Source organism: Macrotis lagotis, chromosome 8 (genome assembly GCF_037893015.1).
Source record: "Macrotis lagotis isolate mMagLag1 chromosome 8, bilby.v1.9.chrom.fasta, whole genome shotgun sequence".
Taxonomy (NCBI): domain Eukaryota; kingdom Metazoa; phylum Chordata; class Mammalia; order Peramelemorphia; family Peramelidae; genus Macrotis; species Macrotis lagotis.
In genome coordinates, this window is record NC_133665.1 from 164,182,512 (window position 1) to 164,200,341 (window position 17,830).

A 17,830-nucleotide genomic window follows, 5' to 3' on the forward strand; every position below is an offset into this window, starting at 1 on the left:
TCTCTTAATATATGTAGTGATGCATCTTCTGTCTTTGCCAGTGGTATCTGTGACTCAAGACATTATTTCTCAGACTAGGGGACTTGGGAGGCCAATCATCCAGCAGCTTTACTGGTTGGAAACAGCACAAAACCATTTGGTACTCAGGCTATGATTTAGGTTTAGAGAGACAATATGGGGTAGTTGCCAATCCTGCACTTAGAAGTCAGAAGACCTGATTGTGAACTTCATCTAATATATTAGCTATGTGACACTGGTAAATCACTTATACTATTTCTGCCTTAGTTTCTTCATTTGTTGAACAAGGAAGGGGATTGAACTGGATGAAAGTACAAATGGATAAAAACATTGATTAAATACTGCCAAACATTGGTGTTAAGCACTTGGGTTGCAAATAGAAAAGAGATGATAGTCTGCTACTAAAAAGCCCACCCTCTAATTAGGTAAGACAATATATAGAAGATCTCGGTGATAAGAAAGGGAAATTTTAGTTTGGAAATTTTTAAGGATGGTCATTGGTCATGGGATCATCCATCTAGAGGTGGAATGGGCCTCGGAGGTCATCTATTCTGATCCTTGCATTTTACAGTTGCAAGAACTGAGGTCTGAGCAATGATTTTCCCAAGATCTTATGGTCAATGAGTGTCAGGGATGGGATTTGAATCCATGCCTTTTGACTTCAGAGTTCTGGAGCTGAAAGGGTTGAATCCTCTAGGGGATTATTTCAGATGTGGGCAGTAAGACCTAAGGTCCACCAAATTTATGCTTATATGTATGATCCTATTAGTCATCTGCCCCAGCACTACAGTGTGGACTTATAGGGGTTTGGATCCTGCTTCTCCTACTTACTAAAGTGTGCAGCCTTGATCAAGTCACCTCATCTCTAAATCACAGTGTATTCTTCTGTAAAATGAAGGGGTTGGACCAGATGGGCATTGAGGGCCCTTCCTGATCTAAATCTAGAACCCTACAATCTGCTGTAATTCAGGGGTCAGCAATTACAGAACAACATGTCTGCATGACTCTGAAGACTGCTAGTAGCAGGAGACTGCCCAGAAAATCAAGGATCATAGACCTGCAAATCTGATGTTACTTGAAATTTCTCAGGCTCAGTTTTGAGGTGAGAATATGCAACACTGACTGGCAGAACTTGTAAGAAAACAAGGTCCTTAACATAAAATAGGGAGCAGGAACTGTGGTTATAAAGGAGGACTTGCTAGGGAGGCTGTGTGTTCATGACAAAAGAAACTACTCAATTAGAAATAAACATTTGCCTGAATTTAAACATGCTGAGAAGAATTAGTATAACTGGCCACTCTCTAAGGGACAGGCAGGGCTTCCTGACTTCAGGTCCAGCTCTCCATCTAATGGGCTAGTATTTATAAATCTCATCTCACCTTATCCTTGCGACAAATGTAGGAGGTGTTTTAAGTATTATTATCTACTTTTTATATTTATGGCAGCTAAGTGGTGCAGTGGATACTTTGCTGAACCTGGAGTTAGGAAGACCTCAATTCAAATTTGATCTCAGATACTTGGTAACTGTGTGACCCTGGGCAAGTCACTTAGTCCTTTTTGCCTCAGTTTCCTCATGTGTAAAATGAGCAGGAGAAGGAAATGGCAAACCACTCCAGTATCTTTGCCAAGAAAACCTGAAATGGAGTTGTGAAAAGTTGGACACAATTGACAAAACTAAACAACAATGATAGTAATAACAAAAAGATAAAGGAGATTAAAACTCCTTGAGGAGTATCTATCATCCTCTTTTCTTTATCATAGAGATAGGCAGGTAGGTAAAGCACTGGGCATGGAGTTAGGAAGATCTGAATTCAAATCCTCTCTCAGACACTTGCAAGTTGTATGACCCTGGGCAGGTCATTTAATCTTTATTTGCCTCAGTTTCCCTATTTGGAAAATGAGCATAAAAATAGAACCTACTTTGTTATTGTAAAGATCAAATGAGACAATATTTTTAGAGTGCTTTGCTCAGTGACTGGCATGCTTTTTGATTGTTCAGTTACTTTTCACTCTTTGTGATCCTATTTGGGGTTTTCTTGGCAAAATTACTGGAGTCATTTGCTATTTCATTTTTTAGAGATTAGGAAACTGAAGCAAAAGGTTAAGTGACTTTTCCAGGGTCACATAGCTAGTCTGAGCCAGTACCTCCTGATTCCAGGTTGACATCCTACCCATTATGCCACCCAGTTGCCCTTCTCTTGCCAAAAAATATATATGTGATAAATTCTTCTCCTCCCCTCCATTTTAGAGATGAAGACATTGAGGTGAAGTGACTTCATTCCTAACTAGTAAATTCAGAGCTGATTGAACTGAGGTTTTTCTGATTTGAATTTCAGGCTGTCTTTAGTCCAAAAGTGCATAAGTTTTAGAAGCAAACATCTAAAGTTCATTGTAGACTTACTGTGGTATATCTATAGTCCAGAAGATCTGGGTTCAAGTCCTGCCTCTGGCACCTATTTGTTATGTGACCCTGGGGAAGATGCTCCAACTCCCTGAATTTCTATTTCTTTCTCTGTAAAATGGTCAGAGCAGAATCTGCCTCCAAAGGTTATAGTGAGATTCAGAGATGTTCAATCTTTGCAGACTTTCAAGTACTAGAAAAATACAAGAGACCATTGGCTTTTATTCAGAACACTACTGCTTCTGGCTTAGTGTGCCACTGGTCTCTTAGCCTGGGCAGTTTCCTTTAGAGATTTCAGCTCTCTCTGCTCAGTCATTTATCCTGTAATAATTATGCAGGGCCATGCCATTAGCGGATGTGCAGGAGATTAATTCTTCACTAGATAGAGACATCCTTATCTTATTTGTCAATAAAAATGGGAAGGATCTAAAGAAAAGGAGATTCATTTGGAATTTACATTTAAATGAAAACAAGAGCCCCTAAAAATGGTGCAGAGGAGAAGTAATTAATGTCCACACACAAAATCAACGTGTCCTTATACATTCTGGTTAATCCACTAGGAAGGTTCTTATCTAATGTTTTCATTACTTTTCACACAAAATCACGACTTTAGTCAACAGGATTCCCAGATTGTGGATTTGTTCCCCCCCCCCCCCCTTGTGGGTCATGATAATCTTGTAGAGTATACACAGGTTCGTGACCTGCATTGGCTATCATGGGGAACTTTCTTTGGGGCTAATTGTGCTGATTTTGATTTAGAGATTGAGAGAATATTTATAATTTCTGAAATATACATCAAAAATAACCGCAACTTCTGGAAATTCTGTGTCCCTTCCTATCTGTCCCCACCCCATCATGTATGTTAAATACATAAAGTTCTCAGTCCTTATTCTTGACCATTTTCCCAAATATGGTCCTTTTGATCACTTATTTTTTGTGGATTTTCCCTTTTTCCTGACTCTGAGGGTGACAAATGACATGAAAAGAGAGACACATTAGAGGTAGAGGCTTGGATGTAGGATGTAAACACTATGCAAATGGAGAGAGGATTTTAAAAAATTGTCCCCAGTGCTTAGCACAATGATTGGAGCACTTAATATATACTTATCAATTGATTAATTCCGTTTCTATCTAGTATATGGACAAATCACAGTCTCTCTGGATCTCAGTTTCCTCATATGTAAAATGACTGACTGAAATAACTTCTGAGATCCTTTCTAAATCTGTGATTCTATCGTTAGTTGGTCTACACTTCTAGCTGTTCTATTGTTGACTTCACATAATGGCCCTGACCCTTGGAAGTGAGTGTTGCTCAAGGTTCTGTTCTCAGCACTCCCTTTACCTCCCCTCTTCTCTTCTCTGCTTCCCCACCTCCCTTCCACTTTCCTCCCCAATTTTAACCCTTGATACTCTGTAGATGGTACCGGAATCTGTTTCTTCCAGTCTAGTTTTCTGCTTGAAGTCCAGATCCTTAATTATCTATAGAAAATCTCTTCCTGTACCCAATGACCTCCCTACCTCAACATGTTCGAATCATATCCATTATGTGATCATACATAGAACTCTAGAGCTTGATGGAAACAGATTTCAGGTAATTCAATCCCCATTCCCCCATTTTACAGATGAGAAAACTGAGGACCAGAGGAGATAAGTGATATGTTTGAATCCACAGGGGAAGTACATAGTAGAAAAGATCTTTCTCAGTAAGCTGGTGCCTTCTTTTAACTTTAATATTTTTGCTAGTGGAATAAAGATGTACCCAGCTGTCTGTGTTCTAAATTGATGTTTTCACTGACATTTTCCCTCTTATACCCCATCAGTGAACAAATCCCATCAATTCTGTCTTCATGATAGGACTCACATCTGCCTCCTCCTCTATTTCAACTGCTACCACACTACCACAGGTCCTCATTACCACTTACTGCAATTGTTTCAAAAGCTTCCTAATAGGCCTTCTGACTTCCACTGCATTCCTATTTCAATCAATGCTCATGTTGTGGCTGGACTACTCTTTCTTACAGATGATCTGTTTATATTATTGTTGTTTAGGTGTTTTTCAGTCATGTCTGATTTTAATACTCTGGGAATTTCTTGGCAAAAATACTAGAGTGATTTGCTATTTCCTTCTCCAACTCTTTTTTATAGATGAGGAAACTGAGGCAAATTGGGTTAAGTGAATGAACCAGGGTCATACAACTAGTTAGTATGTGAGGAGAGATTTATCAGGAAGATAACAGTTCTTGCCTACAAACTAAGGACCTTATCCACTGTGCCATCTTACTGCCCCTATTATTCCTTTGTTACAAAATCTTCATTGGATTCCTAAAGTCTACAGAATCAAATACGAACTTGTTGGTCTGGCATTTAGGACTCTCCAAGGATTTGACACTATGTTTTTAACCTTATCTCGGACCCTGACATTTTTCTAAACTGAATATAATGTGTCCACAAAATGGAGGTACTCATGTATCCCAATGACAATTTAAAAATCAACATGTCTACTATTTTGTTCAATATTTTCCCCCTAAACCTGCTTCTTCTCCTGATCTCACTATTTCTTTCAGTGCCATCAACTTTCACACTCCTCCCCATGTGTGCAAACTTGGGGTTTTCTTTGACCTTCTTCCTTGATCACCTTTCATAGCCAATCAATTGAGTTCAACTCTGCAATGTCTTTCACCTTCATCTACAACTTTCTAAAACCCCACAATTACAACCCTACTATAAAAAAAAACCATTATAACCAGTTTGGACCCTTGCTATAGCCACTTTTCTTTCTTTTCTACCTCTTCATTATGTTAAAATCATACTACATATTTACTGTCATAATAATCTTTCAACATATAAATTTGGTTACATCACTCCTTCATGCTCAAAGAGCTTCAGTTGCTCCCTAATGCATCTCTATTTTGCTTTGATTGCATTTGCAACCCAGACTTTCCACTGTCATATGACACCAAATATATCCAAAGAACTCTCTTCCATCTATTCTATCCTCCAGAAAAATTGGGCTATGCTTTATCTTCAAAGCACCATCATAGCTTTTCAACATTTCCTCACTTTCTTCCCTATGTCTGCAACATTCTACCTATTCAGTGGATTCCTACCTAAACATTAAAGACCATCTCAAGTTTCCCATTCCCATAAAATCTTCCATGATCTGTCTAGTTAGGATTATCTACTCCTTGGACCTCACCTAGTATTTTTGTTTGGTAATTCATTAGGCCATAAACAGATAATATTGTGTATTTTTGCTTTCTGTGTATGTGTGGTGTCCCTCACTAGGCTGTAAGTAATCTTCATTAGTGCAGGGGCCATGAGCTCAGGGGCTGTATCTTATCTAAACTTCAAAATTCCCTCAGAGACCAACACAGTTCTACAAACATGGTAGGAAATGAATAAACTTATGTTGAATTTGATTGGGTGTCAAGGAATGTTACATTGGTACTATTCTTTGTGATGGGGAATGCAATCTAGACATTTATTAAAACATGAGACTACATAGATGACACTGAATGGCCCCTTTGATAAAACAAAATGACTTCAGGATGCAAAATCAGCTTAATTCATTTTCTCAAAGTAAATGCTTAATGAAATATCTTATCTTTTGTTACAAGGATTTGAATTGTTTTAAAGATGAGATTAATAAGGTAGTTTATGGATGTAAGTACTGAATAGCTTTTTAAAAAGCACATTTTATTTTTTCTTTCCAATGACAACTAGCTTTTATACTCAGAGTTTTGGGATTCACCTTAGTTAAGAATGTAGGGTACCACCTATATAGCAGTATATTGTGGTTCATGTCAAATTTTTTATAAAAAAATGATTTTTTCCCAATTACTTGCAAAGATCATTTTCGACATTCATCCTTTTGCAAACTTGAGTTTCCCATTTTTCTTCCACCCTCTTTTCCTGTCCCCTTCCCATGGCAGTGAGAAATCTGTTGTGCATGGATATGTTTAACATATTTCCATTAGTCAGGTCATATCAAATTTACAGAAAAACTAAGGTTTGTCAGTATTTCTTTAAACTTTTTTTTTTATCAAAAATTGATAGTCTTATCGATTCAGCTAGGTGGCACAGTAAGTAGGCCACTGGTCCTGGAGTCAAGAAGACCTGAATCAAATCTGGTCTCAGTAGTAATTGAGGGAATCTGGACAAGACACTTAACCCTCTTTGACTTAGTTTCCTCCTCTGTAAGATATCTTTGCCAAAAAAAATCTCAAATGAGTAATGAAGAGTCACATGTGACTGAAATGGCCTAGCACCTATCAATCCTCATCGTTTTTGACTTCAGTATTTGGCATCATTGACTCCCCAAAAACTATTTTGGAAAAATTAATATTCTTACTTTTTTCTTGTACTTTTCCTTTTTATCCTCTTATCATTTCTGTGAGCTTTCAGCTTTTCATTTTGTGGGTAGTGGGGTCCTACTGATTAACTTTTTTGAGGTTTACAACTGGGAAAGGTCAGAGGAGGAATTTGAACACAGAGCTTCCCTGATCCCAGACTCACAGAATATTTATTCAACTTTTTCAGTGTTTGTGACATTGCTCTCTCTCGATTCTCCTCCTGCCTGTCTGGCCACTCTTCACTATTGTTTGCTAATGGGCAATCACCTAACTGTGAGAGTGTTGCACCAAAACTCTTTCCTAGGCTCTCATCTCTTCTGCCTTCCCTATTTTGATGATCTTATCTACTCTCATGGATTTTACAATAATTTCTTAGCTGATACCTCCCAGAGCTTTTATTAGTCTTCTCTCCTGAGTTCTAAGCTTCTATCACCAAAGGTCCATTGGTTAACCTGTGGGTATCTCATCAGGGTGGAGATTGAAACAGAATTCATTATCTTTCCCTCACAAATGTACTGCATTTCTAGATGGATATCTATGTCAAGAGCATCACCATCCCTCTAGTTACCAAGTTCACACCTTAAAATCCTTCCTGAACAATGCTATCTAGAGGGGAGCACAAGTTACTATACATGCTTTGACCAGGGCAAAATGCAACTTTCGTAGTGTTAGTTAAGACATTGCCTTCTCTTAATGAAGCCTAGGAATAAATTAGTTTTATTATTTTTTTTGTTTTTTTTGGGGGGGGTGGCAAGGCAATGGGGTTAAGTGACTTGCCTAAGGTCACACAGCTAGGTTTCTGTGGTCACATTTGATCTCAAGTCCTCCTGCCTCCAGGGCTGGTGCCCTCTCCACTGTGCTACCTAGATGCCTCTTAAATTAGTTTTCTTATTTGCCACATTAAAGTATTCAGAAGATCACAGGTCTAGGGCTGGGAGGATTATTAGAAATTATCTTAGCCAACCTCTTCATTTTATAGATGAAGAATCTGAGGCCCATGAGGCAAAAAGATGATTTGTCTAATATTGCCTTTTCTCATGGTTTTTGTTCAAGTTGTTTTCAAATCTTCATCCCATTTGGAGCTTTCTTGATAAAGGTGCTGGAGTGGTTTGCCATTTACTTCTCCAGTTCTTTTACAGATGAGGAAATTGAGGCAAACAAGGTTAAGTGATATGCTTAAGGTCACCCAGCTATTAGGTACCTAAGGCCAAATTTGAACGCAGGTCATCTTAAGTCCAGGTTCTGTTGCTCTATCCCAAGATCACCAAGCTTGTACAAAGCAGAGACAATTTGAACCAAAATTCATAGCTTTTTTTCCAGGGTGCTGTGATGCATCTATTTTTTTTTCATTTTAAGACCTTCTACTTCCAGATCCCTTATTGAATGAACTGAAATCTATACATGTCTCTCCCATCATATACTTGTGAAATCGATTTTTTTGAATATAAGCATAAAGTTTTACAGTTTCCCCTTTTTTTCTTCAGCTTCATCTTATTGTAATTAAACCATTGTGTTAGCCTGAGTTGTTTTTGGATTCTCATTCTGCATGGTTTTTATTTTTGCATTATTTGAGTAAGAGTGGGCAGATCCCATATTTTTTCTTTTTTAAAAACTATTTTGGAAAAATTATTATTCTTTCTTTTTTCTTCTGCTTTCCCTTTTTATCCTCCTATCATCTCTGTGAGGTTTCAGTTTTTCATTTTATGGGTAGTGGGGTCATGCTGATTAACTTTTTTACGGTCTTACAGCTGGGAAAGGTCAGAGGAGGAATTTGAACACAGATCTTCCCTGAGATCCCAGGCTCACATAATATTCACTACCTACTCTGTTTCCCCTTTCTTTTCTTATAGCATGCAAGGTAAGGCAGCTTAGTTGTTGCCATAGTGTGTAGAGTACCGGACTAGGAAGACTAATTTTTCTTTTGAGTTCAAATCAGGTCTCAAACACTTTTTACCTTTGCGACCTGGGGAAAGTCACTTCATCCTATTTGCCTTAGTTTCCTCATCAAAAAATCCAACTGGAGAAGAAAATGTCAAAATATTCTAGTATCTTTGTTAAGAAAACCCCAAATGGGGTCACAAAGAGTTAGACATTATTGGAAAACAACTGAAAAAAAACCCCATGTAATGTGTCTTGCAGAAATTTTCACTACTTGCTTCTACAGTTAATAAATAGCTCAATTGGTGAAACTTGGAATAACTGTAATCCAGGCAAAAACAATAAAACACAAAATACATTAACATCTGGAAAGGTATTACTGTAACAATTTCTACTTCCATGAGAGATATATACCATTTAGATATCACTTAATCTTCTTGTCTGTATTTTCAGTGTAAAAAGGTAATTTTTAGTTAAGCCCTAATTCTATGTAAACATAATTAAGCTAAATCAACATTTGAGAAACTAAATCTCCAGATGTGAGCCCTGTTCTTACTTAGGCTAATTTAAAAGTATAACAGCCCAAGTACCCCAAGAAATACATATTTTTTCCTTTAATGGGATATATATATATATATATATATATATATATATATATATATATATATATATATATGTATGTTAGGAAGAAGGGTTGAGGAATGCAAACAGGCCAGACCAATACCTATTAATATTTTACCTGGAAAAATAATGACCTGAGATGCCACACCAAGGATCAGGCTTTTCACAGGTAATGCAGAATGCATAGGGTTTTTAGAATTTGAGGCTTGCAAAAGAGGAAGTTCATTACCATGTGATAGCATGGGTTGCCAATGAAGGCGTCCTTTCCCTCTGTGCTCCAAATTTTTATGTGAAGCAGCTGTAGTAACTTTGTAAAATTAAGAACTTCTTGATTGTTAACAAAGGCATTTTTAGAACAGAAACTAATAGATGTTCTCATTTGAAACACTGTGCAGTATTTTGCAAAATGAAAGAAAAATGTATCTCCTACACATTAATTTTCCTGTAGAGAAGACTGTGTTAAGGATCCATATGTTCTCTGAGACCGTTAGAATAGATTTCTACTTTTGGTTCTTTGTCTCACTTCATAGCCCTGCCCTGACTTCCATAGCTTAAATTTGTGAATTGACATTTTCATGGTTAAAAAGATCAAATATAGCAGAAAAATTCTAGATTCACTTCTTCACTGAGAAGAAACCTTTATTTTTTGGTGCTCATGGTTCTTCTTAGATCTTTCTTTCTCCATGGCAGCTGGGTGGCATGGTGAGTAGAGCCTTAGGCTTGAAATCAGAAGGACTCATCTTCATGAGTTCAAATCTTACTGTGTGACCCTGCTCAAGTTACTTTAAACCTGTTTGTCTCAATTTCTCATCTCTAAAATGAAGTGGAAAAAGAAATGACCAATTGCTCCAATATCTCTGCCAAGAAAATGCCAAATGGGTTGTGGTGACTCAATGATAACAACTTTCTATGGCAATATTGCTTCTAAAATTTTCTTAGCCTAATTGTTCCATTAATTCAAGCCCAGATGATTTAATATGTTCTGTGCCTTAGGAGATAAAATTGGAGAGAGACAATTTTTAGGTTTGATGTAAGGATCACTGCCTTGTCATGGTGGAAGGGCTTGTGTAGCTCAATTAAACCATGAGCTATGCCATGCAGGGTTACCCAAGATGTACAGGTCATAGTGGAGAATTCTGACAAAAGGTGATTCATTGGAGAATTAAATGACAAACCACCTCAATATTTTTGACAAGAAAACCCCATGTGCAGTACTAAATAATAAAAGGGATGCCATAGAGATATCATTCTGCTCATAACAAACACTTTTTTTAATAATCTAAAAGGTGATCCTATATATAGACATCACCAAATGGTCATTATAGAAATCAGACTGAATATTTATTTACTTTGCACTCAAAACTCTATATAACTAGTTTAAAACAGTTCCTGGAGCTTACCATGGTGCAGATCATGAGCTTTTTGTTGCAAAATTTCAGATTTCAGTTGAAGAAACTAGGGAAAATCATCAGATCATATAGGTTTGATTTGAATAACATTCCTTATGAATATGAAATGGAGATTATAAATAGATTTAAAGGGTTAGTTTTGAAGAACTATGGATAGAGATTTGAAACATTGTACAGGAGACAGAAACAAAAACATTCTGAAAGGAAAGAAAAACAAGAAAAAGTAAAATGGCTATTTTATGAGACTTTACAAATAGTAGAGGAAAGAAGGAAAGTGAAAAGGAAAGGAAAAAGGGAAAGATGAATTCAACTGAATGTAAAATTCCAGGGAAGAATAAGCAAAGATAAGGAGGGTTTTTCTTAAATTAGCAATGCAAATAGAGGAAAAAACAGTAGAATGGGAAAGGCAAGAGATATCTTTGAGAAAATTAGAGATATCAAGGGACAGTTTCATGCAAAAATGAGCATGGTAAAAGACAAAAATGGTAAGGGGTTAATGGAAGTAGACGAGATTAGAAAAATATAGCAAGAATACACCAAAAGATATACTGGATATTAACATCATGAACATCCACAATGTTATGGGTACTGATCTAGAGCTAGACATTCCTAGATGATGAAGTCAAGGTGGCCCTTAGGAAGCTAGCTCTGCTAACAGCAGAGTAATGAAATTCCAGCTGAGCCACTTTAAACCCTGAAAGATGATAGTGTTAAATGCTCCTCTCAATATGCCAACAAATTTGGAAACCAGAACAATGGTCATTGGATATCGCAATTCTAAAGAAGGGCAACACCAAAAAAATGTTCAAACTACTAAATAATTGCATTTATCTCACATGCCAGTAAGGTTATGCATAAAATTCTGCAAGCTAGGTTCCATCGATTTGTGAGCCAAGAGTGACTAGAAGAGCAATGCTGGTTTTCAAAAGGCAGAGGTACTATAGACCAAATTGCCAACATTTATTGAGTTACGGAGAAAGAAAGAGAGTTCCAAAAATACATCTATTTCTACTTCATAGATTATACTAAAATCTTTGACTATGTAGATCACAACAAAATGTGACAAGTCTTCAAAGAGATCATTTTATTTGTCTACCAAAAAACTGTATATATGGATCAGGAAGCAACTGTTAGTATATGGAATTATTGATTCATTTAAGATTGGATAAGACGTATGACAAGGCTATCTATATATTGTCATCTTATTTATTTAACTTTTATGTAGAGTCCATCATGTGAAATTCCAGATTGGATGAACAAAAAAGCTTGAATTAAGGTTCCTAGGAGAAATATCAATAATTTCATATACATATATATATACATACACACACACACACACACACACACACACACACACACACATATATATATATATATATATATATATATATATATATATAGAGAGAGAGAGAGAGAGAGAGAGAGAGAGAGACATCTGGCAGAAAGTGAAGAAGAATTAAGGAATCTCTTGTTGAGGGTAAAAAAATCAAGTATAAAAACTGGCTTAAAGCTTAATATAAAAACAAAACAGAACAAAACTAAGATCTTGGCAACTGGTCCCATCAGGGGAAGCTGGGTAAGATTTTATATTCTTGGGCTCCAAGATCACTGCAGATGGTAACTGCTGTCATGAAATTAAATGATGTTTTATCCTTGGACAAATTTGAACAAATGGCAAATCTGGATGGCACATTAAAAAGCAGAGACACCATCTTGCCTGAACTACATGGTCAAAATTGTGGTTTTTCCAGTAGCAGTGTGTGGCTATGAGACTTGGACTATTAGAAAAGCAAAGTGCTGAAGAATCAACACTTTTGGATTGAGAGTCCCTTGGACAGCAGCAAGGAGGTCAAATCTGTCAATACTTAAAGAAACTACTTCAGATTATTCTCTGGAAGTTCCAAATATTGAAGTTAGAGCTTAAATACTTTAGCTACATAATGAGAACGCAGGATTCATTGGGGAAAAAACCCTTAAAGTTGGGAAAGATGGAAAGCAAGGAGAATGGAATGGCAAGGGATTAAATAGCCAGATAGTGTTATGGAAACAAAGAATATGAACTTGGACAGACTTTGGGAGATAATGAGGACAAAAGAGGCATGTGCTCTTTGGTTCACAGGGGGATAAAGAGTCAGACACAACTGAATGATTGAACAAGATTGACAAAGAAAATTTATTGATTATAAGAGGGATATGGAAGTGGAATGGGCTTTCTGGGGATAGGAGTGGGATATGTTCTGTTGGCATTTTTCTTCTAATAGATTGTGAGCTCTTTGAGGGTAGGGACTTTGACTTTTCTTTTTATCCTCAGTGCTTAGCATAGAATATTTATTGATTGACTGATTGATTTACCTTTCCTCACTAGAAGTCTTCAGGCAAGGGCAGGATGACCATTTGGATTCTTGTTCTGATATGGGTTGAACCAGGTGACCTTGAAACATCAGATCAAAGATTTACATTTGGAAAAAACTAAGAGGACATTTTGTCTATTCCTCTCAATTTACAGACAAGGAAACTAAGGCCCAAGATGTGATGTGCTGAAAGTCACATGGAGATACTAAATTCAGAATCCATTCATTCTTTCACATTGCCTCTCAGGTTCCTTTCAATTCTGAAAATCTGTGTTCCTGAAAAGACATGTAAATACAACTTGTGAAAATGAAAATTAGTTATATCTCTTGTTTTCACATTGCCTATATGCCCCCATCCATCCATATTCCTTCTCTTCTCCCTTCCCTGAGAAAGATCCTTTATAGCAAAGAATTAAGAAAATAACATGAACAAGAGAAGTGTTATATATTTCAAATTCCTTTTTTTGGGGGGGGGGTGACGGAAGCTGGTGGATTGCTATAGATCTAATTGAATGTCAGCACTTGGTTCAACACCAATATGGGTAGCTCCTGAGGGTAGAGGTGAGAAGGTACTAGGCTGCTAAGGAGGGGGTAGACCAGTCTACATTGGAAACAGAATAGGCTCAGATTTCTACCATACTTACCAGTAGTGCAGTCTGTCTATGACTGGTCACCATACTTCAAATTTGTGTGAGATAGGGAGAGCCACTTTCCTCAAAACATACAAATAAAGCAAAAAATTGTAAAGATTTTTTTGGATAAAACTAATCAACACATTAAAAAGAAATCTGGTTTTTTTTGCATTATTTCAAACCTGTGGTCTTATAGCCATGTAAGTCAGCATCAGCTGGGCAATTTAGAATCTTTAAGACTTGGTTGGGGCCACTGGGTTGCCTCTCATAAAAATCAATATTCACTCCAAATTCATCAATATTTTAATTTGTTAAAATCTAAGATACTTGAACCCAGGGTCCACTTTATTTTAAAATTTCCTCCCCAACTTTTACATAGAGTAGAGCATTTGATAAATATTGATATTTATAAAATATTTATAAAAATAAATATTAAATCTCTCAGCATTTTGCACATCCAGTTTATGTGAAAGTTTATCTGTATCAAGAATGTGGAAAGGTGAGAAGCCTTCAAGGACACTAGTTTCCCAGGAGGATCCTGATCTACCATCTTTCCTTTGGGGTGGATAGCTGCCCTCAAAATTGAGGGTCTAAACAGAGTAAAAATGGGAAGGCTTTGCCAACCAGCTCTAAGAAGCTTTATTTTTTCTGAAAGATCACAATACTACCCCAGCTTGGTTGGAGAAAAGGAGGTCCTAAAAGTTCAGTGATGTGGAGACAGTACAAGGAATGCAAGAACTCTGGTAGTAGGACTATTTGGCTCAACCGAGAGGGCCCAAGGAGTGGCAGAAAAGATGATTTATTCCTGAAACTCTTTAGATGGTAACTGCTACTTTTACTGTCTTCCTCCTGAGAATAAGACCTAGTATGATTTTTTTTTCAGGATGCTCATAATATAAGCCCTACTCCCAAAATAAGCCCCGATTAAGATTGTCAGTCAGATGGACTCATTTAGTACATCAGCTGCAATACATGATGGAATATTGAATTATAAAATAATAATATTAATAGATAATATAAATAACGTTATTGACATTAATACTTAAAATATATTTTTGTACATGAATAAATGAATAATTGTAGATTGTTATACAAGAAAAAAATTAGACATCCCCTGAAAATAAGCTCTAATATATCTTTTGGAGCAAAAATTAATATGAGACCTGATCTTATTTTTGGGAAAATACACTATCACTTTTCTTTTTTCAGGGCTCCTTCAAGGGAACCTGTATCTTTTCCTTCTGGGCATATTTATTCAATACTCACTGTCTTTCTAAATGTTGCTAACTACAAGTCTTTGCTAGTCTGGGTATACTTTCTTAGTGGAAATACAGCTGAGAGGAAGCACTTAAGGGGACAGCATTCTTAGAGGAAAAAAAAGAAAGATTTGACACTAATGGATTTTGCTAAACAATTATTTCCATCTGGGGACCCAGAGCTGGGAAATTTAAAACAAGAGTGAGAGTTATAGTTACTTCTTTAACTAAAAATAAGCATTTGTATGAGGAAATCTATCTAGATCATGGATCAACAGTAGGAGTGACCAAATAAGACTAAATGATTGACTATTAAATAAGGCTCACCACTTTGGCTCATCACCCTACCTCACCACTACTACAGATAAATCATCAAAGACTTCAATACTTAAGGAAGTGATTTCATTTATGTGGCTACTCTCTTCTGAAGTCCATCTAGGAGTGTACTGGTCAGGGTTTTAGCAACCAGTTAACTGGAAAAAAAATGTTGTACCCATAACTCACTATTAAGTTTAGTCTTCATTATCAATACTTTCTTAAGCCTAGATAATTTGTAAAATAATAAATCAATTACTGATTTGTTGATTTTGCTGATTGTCAAAGTAAAAATGAACAATTGGACACTTAACAATCAACTCTCCTGGGCAGGTTCAAGCATTCATTGATATATATATATATATATATATATATATATATATATATATATATATATATATATATATATATATATATATTCCTGTCTACTCCTGATATCTCTTTGCTCTCTAGAGTTCCTATAGTTGAAGTCTGCTGTCTTTAAACCTAGACTGATCTTTGGATGATTAACATCTTTCCAAATATGTAAGACCTACAAGATCTTAGGTTCCCATTCAGGAACCCAAGACCACACACTCTCATAGTGGAAGAAAGCATAATAGGAGAATTTTAATGGATACCAGATCAAAACATTTACTGTCTTATAAAGAGCAAGCCTATAGGCTTGCCCAACAGTATTGGGCTGGATTTTTGATTGAATTGACCTGTATTTGCCATTTATATGGGGATGAACATAGTCAGAGCTATTTTACCATATCTAATTTCATCAGTACTGAGGGCTCTTGGTGACCAATACTACTACCAATAAAGAGCAGGTGAACTTATGACATGAAGAGATGGGGTCACTGTGAAGTTAAGTGACTTCCTCAGGTTCATCTACTTAGGACATGTCAGATGCAAGACTTGGACCAAGGACTTCTTGATTCCAAAAGTAGCTGCATGCCCATTATGCCACATTGTCTTTCAAAAAGCAGGAAATCTTTCCAATAGGCATCCTTCTTGGATGATAATGACACTTTTTAGTTAAACTTGCTAAACTCTGTTCATCAGGTTTCAGATTTATTCTGTGATCCTATGAATTTAATCTATTAAGAACTTTATCCATGACAATGTGCCTCCACAGTTAGAAAAAGGGCTGACTCTCAAGTCACAAATAGCAACATTTTCATACTGCATCAAGAATTTGAAATTACGGGTTCTCAGTTTAAAATCTTGAACATGCTGATTCCTTTCTTTGTAACCTTGGGCAAGTCACCTCACTGGACCTCAGTTTCCTACTCTATGAAATGGAGAGATTGAACCAAATGGCCTATAATTTTCCTTATAACTTTAGATCTAAGCTCCTATAATCTTTTACTAACTTTCCCATTCATTAAAAACTGCCATCCAACTTAAACATGAGAAAAACTAACCATCAATATTTGTAAGAAGATGGAACCAAACACACTCAGGCTGATTTTATGTACAAACAAGTTGGATTGAATCCTCCTAAAACAAAAACTGTATCAAAGCAAACTCCTCTAAATTATTTTTCAGGGGTGGATGAAGAGAAAAAAAAGAAACAAGGGAGAATATTTGACATGACTGAAATGTTCTGCTCTCATTGCAACAACTAGATAGCACAGAGGATCAGACTTTGAGTCAAGATGACCTGAGTTCAAATTCTACATAGACTTTTAATAACTGTGTAACCCTGGACAAGTCATTTCATCTCTCTGTGCCTCAGTTTCTCCATCTATAAAATAAAGATAATAATGACACTTGATCAAGTGAGTTGACATTTGTAACTCATTTGTGAACCTTCAATTGTGACATAACTATTGGCTACTACTACTATTATTATTGCAATTATTATTTATGGACCATAGATCTAGAGCTCAGAGGACTTTTAGATGTCCTATTCCAACCTCCTTATTTTGCATATGAGGAATCTGGGGAGATTCCAGAAGTTCAGTGACTTGCCCAAGATTTGAATCCTTGTCTTCTGACTCCAAGTTGCCTCTTTTTGTGTTGCTTCCTCTTTGGGCAGCATCCCATAAATAGAGCCTCACTTGTCCGCACTGGTATATCTGGGTGATAAATCTTGTTGTATTTCCTGCTTTGTAGGTTGAAAATACAAATCATTTCATTAGCAGGTCTCCTGGCTGCCAGCTGGGTAGTTGGTGAGGCAAGTCTGAGGCAGTATTCTGCAGGTGAGCTAATTAGCACAAGGCAGTTGGAAAGCCAACCAGTGCCAGGCTTCCCTCTCTCCATTTGTTTGGAGTGTTTCAGTTCAATAATTGACTTCAAGTGGCACCTCAGTGATCAGAATTAGGGCAGAGTGGCTGAATGGGCTCTGTTTTATTCAGATGGCTGAACAGCAAGTGAAACGTGAAGATAGGATGGCATTTTTTTAATGTGTTTTTGTCTTTGTACTTCAGAAATGAGTTTGCTGCTGGGCCCAGGTGCTTTGTGGAGTTGACTATATGTACTCAGCTCACCCTGGAATCTTAATTCTGGTTGTTTTTATTCAAGCAGATGAATCTTCCCTTACTCCATGACTAAATTCAGTGCTTATGGATAACAAAAGTAAGGAAAGGATGAAGGCTTACTCCATT

General features: G+C 36.7%; 1 protein-coding gene across 1 annotated transcript in view; it reads left to right on the top strand.

The window, feature by feature from the left end:
* LOC141495014 (chemokine-like protein TAFA-4) overlaps positions 1-17,830 on the top strand; it is a 124,778-nt gene that overhangs the window by 97,378 nt on the left and 9,570 nt on the right. The window lies entirely within an intron of this gene.